The sequence below is a fragment of the Sciurus vulgaris genome (assembly GCF_902686455.1).
Source record: "Sciurus vulgaris genome assembly, chromosome: 17".
NCBI lineage: Eukaryota > Metazoa > Chordata > Mammalia > Rodentia > Sciuridae > Sciurus > Sciurus vulgaris.
Genome location: NC_136478.1, coordinates 32,629,826 through 32,636,808, shown reverse-complemented (window position 1 = coordinate 32,636,808; position 6,983 = coordinate 32,629,826).

Here is a 6,983-nt window from a genome sequence, read left to right as displayed (position 1 = left end):
CATTTCAAAGAAAACAAAATTGCCATTCTGAGTCCCAATTCCATATTCTTATATTCTTTCAACAACATTTTGTAATTTTCAGTGTATGAAATGTATGAATATTGCATTTTTAGTTCAATTTCTTTTAAAGTATTTTATTGTCTTTTATGTTATCATAAATGGAATTGTTTCCTTGATCATCTTAATTTAAGGTTCAGATTATTCATTTCTAGTGTCCAAAAAACAATTGGCTTTGTCACTGTGGTATGCTGATTTTAAATCATTTGGACACAAACTGAGGAGTTTTTTTGAGGAATCTCCGTGCTGTGTTCCAGAGTGGTTGTGCCAATTTGCAGTTTCACCAGTAATGTATGAGTGTACCTTTTCCCCACATCCTCACTAATAATAAATATTATTACTTGTATTCTTGATAATTGCCATTCTGACTGGAGTAAGGTGAAATATCAGTGTAGTTTTAATTTGCATTTCTCTATTGGCTAGAGATGTTAAACCTTTTTTCATACATTCGTACACCACTAGTGAAACTCTATATCGTGTACAACCACAAGAATGGAATCCTTATTAAAATAAATTATACTCCTTAACTATCCCATTACTCAGTTTATATCCAAAAGATTTAAAATCAGCATACTATAGTGATGTGACCACAACAATGTTCGTAGCATCTCAATATGCAGTAGCTAAACTATGGAACCAAACTAGATGCCATCAACCAAAAAATGGATAAAGAAATTGTGATATATCACACACACACACACAATGGTGTATTAGCCATAAAGAAAATGACTTATGACTTTTGCAAGTAAATGGGTGGAACTGGAGACCGTCATGTTAAGTGAAATAAGCCAATCCCCCAAATCAAAGGTTGAAAGTTTTCGCTGATATGTGGAGGATATGGGGTCCTAACTAGAATAAGCGATATTCCATGCTTGTACAATTATATCAAAGTGAACTCTACTGTCATGTATGACTAAAAGAACAACAAGAAGAACAAGAAATACAATTGGCTTTTATATATTATTGTCATTTCCTACAAACTTACAGAAATCATGTATTAGCTGTTAAGAGGTTTTTGTGGATTCTTCATGATTTTCTCTATATAGCAAAATCATGTCATCTACAAAGAGATCATTTTGTTTGTTCCATTTCAATTGAGATGACTTATTTCTTTTTCCTGCCTAATTGCCAGGATTCGAAATCCCCATATGATGTTGAATAGAAGTCATGAGAGTGAATCGGCTGTCTTTTTTTTTGGTGGGGAGTGGGTTACTGGGGAGCACTTGACCACTGAGCCACATCCCCAGCCCTATTTTGTATTTTATTTAGAGACAGGGTCTCACTAAATTGCTTAGGGCCTTGCTTTTGCTGAGGCCGGCTTTAACTTTGAACTCAGGATCCTCCTGCCTCAGCCTCCTGAGCCACTGGGATTACGGGTCTGTGCTACCATACCCTCCCAGTCTTGATGCTGATCTTGGGGGTAAAATCCCACCCTCATCTATGATGTCTGCTGCAGGATTTTCATAGGTGGCTTTTATCAGGCTAAGGAAGTTCCTTTCTAAGTCTGTTGAGTGTTTTCATTGTGAGAGGGTGTTGGCTATTGTTAAATGCTGTGATTTCTTCAGCCCATTGGTTATTTAGATGTGTTAATTTCCACGTATTTATTGATTTCCCCCATTTTCTAGTGTTATTAATTTCTACATTAACTTCCTTGTGATTGCAGCACATGCTTTGATTTCCATACTTTTAAATACATCAAGATTTGTCCTTATTGCCATGGAAACAGAGAGTCTGTCCTTGAAGGTGTACCCTACCTATTAGAGATGACCACTTTCTGCTATAGTTGGCTCAGTGTTCTGTGGATTTCTGTTGACTGTAGTTACTTTATCGTGCTGTTTGAATCATCTGTTTTCTAACTCACCTTCTGTCTAGTTGTTCTACCAATTATTGAAAGTGGGGCATCAAAGTGTCTGCTTATAGTTGAATTGTCTATTTCCGCCATCCAAACTGTCAGATTTTGATCCATGTATTTTGAGACTCTGTTGTTAGGTGCATATCTATTTAAAATTGTAATATATTCTTGGTTTACCAGTCCTTTTATCCTTAGAAGAGAACCCATTTGGTCTCTGGGAACATTTTTGTCTATTGTGTCTGCTATTAGCAAAGCCCCACCTTTGTTCTTCAGGTTGCCATTTGTATGATGTATTTTATACATTCTTTATTTACTCTTATCTTTGGTATCTTTGAACCTAAAATATGTCTCATATATGACATATCAGTGAATAACTTTTTTTTTTTTTAATCCCACAGATTAAACCCAGAGATGCTTAACCACTGAGCAACATTTCCAGCCCTTTTTAAATTTTGTCTTTAGAGACTGTAAGGCAGCTTGGGACCCGCGGCGATTCTAGCTGCCACTGCACACTCCCACTGAACTGCTGCCCTATCGCTCTGTCTCAGTTGCAGCTCGCCAAACTGCTCTCAGAAAAATGCACCGCAGACACGAGGTCTCACGCAAGAGACTTTATTATGCGGATGACTAACACATAGGCTCAGGGTGAAAAGAAAGGAAAAAAGAGAAAGATGGCGTGTGTGCTTCTCCTAGATATTGGAATCTCCCAGGCTGGAAGGAACCAGTAGCGGAGGAGAATACTTTGCAAGCTGACTGATGAACCAATAGCTATTTAGCATGTTAGGACCTAATGTGGGAAGCAGGAAAATGGCGGCAGCATAAGCCGGAAATTCCTCTAACGTAGGAGGTGGGCAGAGCACAGATTGACAAGTGGTTGGGAGGCGGAGTATGGGCTTTATATTACAGACAGGATCTCACTAAGTTGCTTAGGGCCTCATTAATTTACTGAGGCTGGCTTTTGAACTTGCAGTCCTCCTGCTTCAGCCTCCTGAACCACTGGGATTACAGGAGTGCACTACCATGCCTAACTTGGTAGATAACTTTTAAAAATTCCATTGTACCAATTGCTATATTTTAATGGGAGAGTTTGAATGCATTCAAATTTAATGTCATTATGGATAGTATTTACAGATTTTATCTGGCTATTTTTTTTTTTTCCCAATCCTTCCCCTGTTGCTTCCTTTTATGTTAAATAATTTTTTTTAGTATAGCATACTACTTATAGTATACTATAAATTATATAGTATTTAATGTTTTTGTTGTTTTGAATTATTTTTTACTGGTTGCACTGAAGATTACCATTATATCTTAATTTAAAAAATATGTTTTAATGCCAACTTAATCTAAATAGTATGTAAAATCCTTATTCCCATGTGACTGTAATACTTTCCTCCTTTTTACTATTTTTGTAAGTTATATCTTTATACATTGTGTTCCCATCCATAGATTTATAACACTTTCACATTATCAAGTTGTCTTTTTTGTCAGCTTAAAAAATAATTAACTTACAAACAAAACTACATTTGTTCTGCCTTTTATATTTATCTTTGTAGTTACTATACTGGAATTCTGTTTGCTGTGGATTCATTAGTCTTGCATTCTTTCTAGACTAAACCCTGCTTTTAATATTTCTTATAAGACAGGTCTGTTAGTTACAATGTGCTCTATAAATCTTACATTTATTTTATTTACATCAGTTTTAATAAATTTGTGTCTTAATTTCTATTTCCCCCATGAAAGTTAGTTTTGCCAAATATGAAAAAAAAAAAAAAAAGTTGGCAGTTTTTTTTTTTTTCTTTCAGAATCTAAAAATGTCATTCCAATGATTTCTGATCTTTGTGGTTTCTGGTAAGAAACCATCTATTAATTTTATTGAGGATTCCCTGTATAAGAGAAATGACTTCTTTCCTGCTTTTAAGAGTCTCTCTTTGTCTTTTAAGTGTAACAACTTTATTGTGATAAATCTAGGTGTGCATTGCTTTGAAGGCATTTTGTTTGGAATTCATGGAGCTTCGCAAATATGTGAATTCACATTTTTCATAAGATTTGGGAGAGTTTTCAGGCTTCATTTCTTCAAACGTTATCTCTTGTTTTTATTTATTGGTTCTTCTTAGTTATACATGAGTAGGATCCATTTTGTTAAAATTATATCAGCGTGGGATATATCTTATTCTCATTAGGACCCCATGCTTGTGGGTGGGCACAAGCGTGGGATTCACTTAGGTATTTTCATATCCATTCGTAGGAATATTAGGTCAGATTCACTCCACTGTCTTCCTATTCCTGTCCCCTCCCTTCCCTTCTTTCCCCTTGTTTGATCTCAGAACTTCTCTTCTTCCCCGCCCCCTTTTTCATAGTTTAGCTTCCACATATTCGACCCTTGTTCACTTAGCCCGATAGTCTCCTGCTCCACCCTGCACTGGCCAATGCTGTAAAGTCATTCTTCTTTCCCTTTTTTCACTAGAACTGTCATTGTGTATATGTTGGCACACTCCATGGCTTCTCCCAATTTTCCGATGGCTTTTTTTCATGTTTCTTCCTTCTTCATATTCCTTGGAATGAATATTCTCAATGGTCTTACCTTCAAGATTTCTGCTCAAATCGTCTATGAAACACTTCTAGTGAATATATATATATATATATATATATATATATTTTATTTTTTAGTCACCAAATTTCCATTTGATTCCTTTTCAAATGTTCATCTCTTATTGCAAATCTCTATTTGGGTGAGCAATTGTTCACACAATTTCTGTCAACTTGTAGAATGTATTTGAAACAGCTTATTTAGGTTGAGCATGGTGGTGTGCAGCTGTAGTCTCTGATGCTGAGGAGGCTGAGGCAGAAGAATCATGAATTTTGGAGGAATTCAGCACTTTTATTTCCTCTGATACTGAGAATGTAGGCTCTAATTTTTCCAGGTTAACACTGAGCATAGAAGAGTGGATTATGGGACTAGTATAAATTAAAAATACCACAAATCTCACTGTTCTTAGAAAGATGCAGCCATTTTTCTCAACTAACCATCTTCTGGGTTGCTGTGAGCCTTTGGTTAATTTGCGGAGTTCTAAAGAAGTTTTTCTTTTCTTTTTCTTCCTCCTCCTCCTATTTGTATGTGAGTCCATTTATGGGTTCTCTTTTGTGTTCTGTTGATCTTTGTGTTTGTCTCTCCATTAATGCCCCACTGTCATTTTTGAAATGGTCTTTATTGGTGGGATTATGATTATACATAACAGTGGGATTCATTGTGACACCTTTGTACAGGCACATAACATAATTTGATCGATCTCATTCCCACTACATTCCTGTCCCCTCCCTCCCCTGATGTCCTACACCCCTGGTCTCTCTTCAAATGTTCATAGTGCATTATAATTATATATAAAAGTGGGATTCGTTATGCTATGCTTGCACATGGATGTAGGATAATGTGGTTTATTTTGTTCACAAATGCCTCCCCAGGACCTCCCCTCAACTCTGCCTCTTTATCTCCTTCCTCTGCAGTCTCCTTTCTATTTTTGTGAGATTCCTTTTCTTTTCTCTTATGCTGCCACATGAGAGAAAACATTCAACCCTTGACTTTCTGAGCCTTTGTTTTAATAAGTGCTGTGTGTGAGTGTGTGTGTGTGTGTGTGTGCGTGTGTGTGTGTGTGTGTGATTGGGATTGAACCTAGGCCCAATGCGTGCTAGGCCAGCAATGGACTACTGAGCTGGTCCACTCCACACTACCTGACAACTGTAGATTTGATTTGGGGTAAGGGATTTCTCCTATTTTATTGTTCTTTTCAAAGTTGTTTTAGCTATTCTAGTTTCTTTGCATTCCCAGATACATTTTAGAATACTCTTGTCCATACCTATGGAATATATTGTTGCTTTTTCTTTAAGTGGAAATTAAGTTAAATCTATGTATCAATTTGTGGAGAACTAACATTTCCCCATGCATGTACTTAGTTTGTGTGTTCATTTAGATTTTCTTTGATTTCTTTTATTGGCATTTTACAGTTTTCAGCACTAAAGCCCTGTACATGCTTTTTAGATTTGCACTTAAATATTTAATTTATTTTTGAGCAATATAAATGGTGCTGTATTTTTAATTCTGGTGTCCCTGCATTCATTATGTTATATAGAATATATATTAGTTTTTTACATGCATGTGTTGTATCCTGCAACCTTACTGAATTCACTTGTGGGTTATAGGATATTATGGTTTTTTTTCACTAAAATCATTGGAATTTTCTAGAAAGACATGCTATCTGCAGTGGGACTGTTTTGTTTCTTTCTTACATTCTTTTTAAACTTTTTAATTTTTTTTATTTTTGTTGGTGCTGGGGATTGAACCCAGGACCTTGTGCTTGTGAGGCAAGCCCTCCACCAACTGAGCTATCTCCCCAGTCTCTATTTTTTTTTTTTTTTTTTTTTTAGAGACTGCACTTTATTTCCTTTTCTTGCCTTACTGCCTTACCCGGAACTACCAGCACTGTTGAGTGACAGGGGTGAGTGGACCTCTTTGCCTTGTTCCTTGGTCTTTCACAGTTCCGTGTAATGGGACATTTAGGGATTTTGCATGTTTTCTGTCAGTTGAGGAAGTTCCCTCTGTTCCTCATTTTATGAGAGGGCTTTTGGTTTTGTTTTTGTAAGTCAGGAATGGGTATTGAATTTTGTCAAATACTTTTTCTTCTTTGACTGTTAAAACCATATGAATTTTCTTCTTTGGCTTTTTTATTGTGGTCGATTATATTGATTGATTTTCAAAAATAGAGCCAGACATGTTTCTGTGGAATAAACCCCAGAGGCCATGATGCATGCATTTTTTTTTTTAATATATTGCTGAATTACATTTCTTAATATTCTCTTGAGGAAGTTTACATCTACATTCACAAGGGACACTGATATGTAGTTTTCTGTTGTTTTACAGTCTTTGGTCTGGCTATCAGGGCAAAGCTAGCTTTATAAGATGAATTAGGAAATGTTCCCTCTTTTTCTATTTTTTTTTTTTTTTTGGAAGAGATTGGGTAGAATTGGTGTTAATTCTTTAAATGTGGGTTAGAATTTTCCAGTGTAATTATCTGGTACTGGA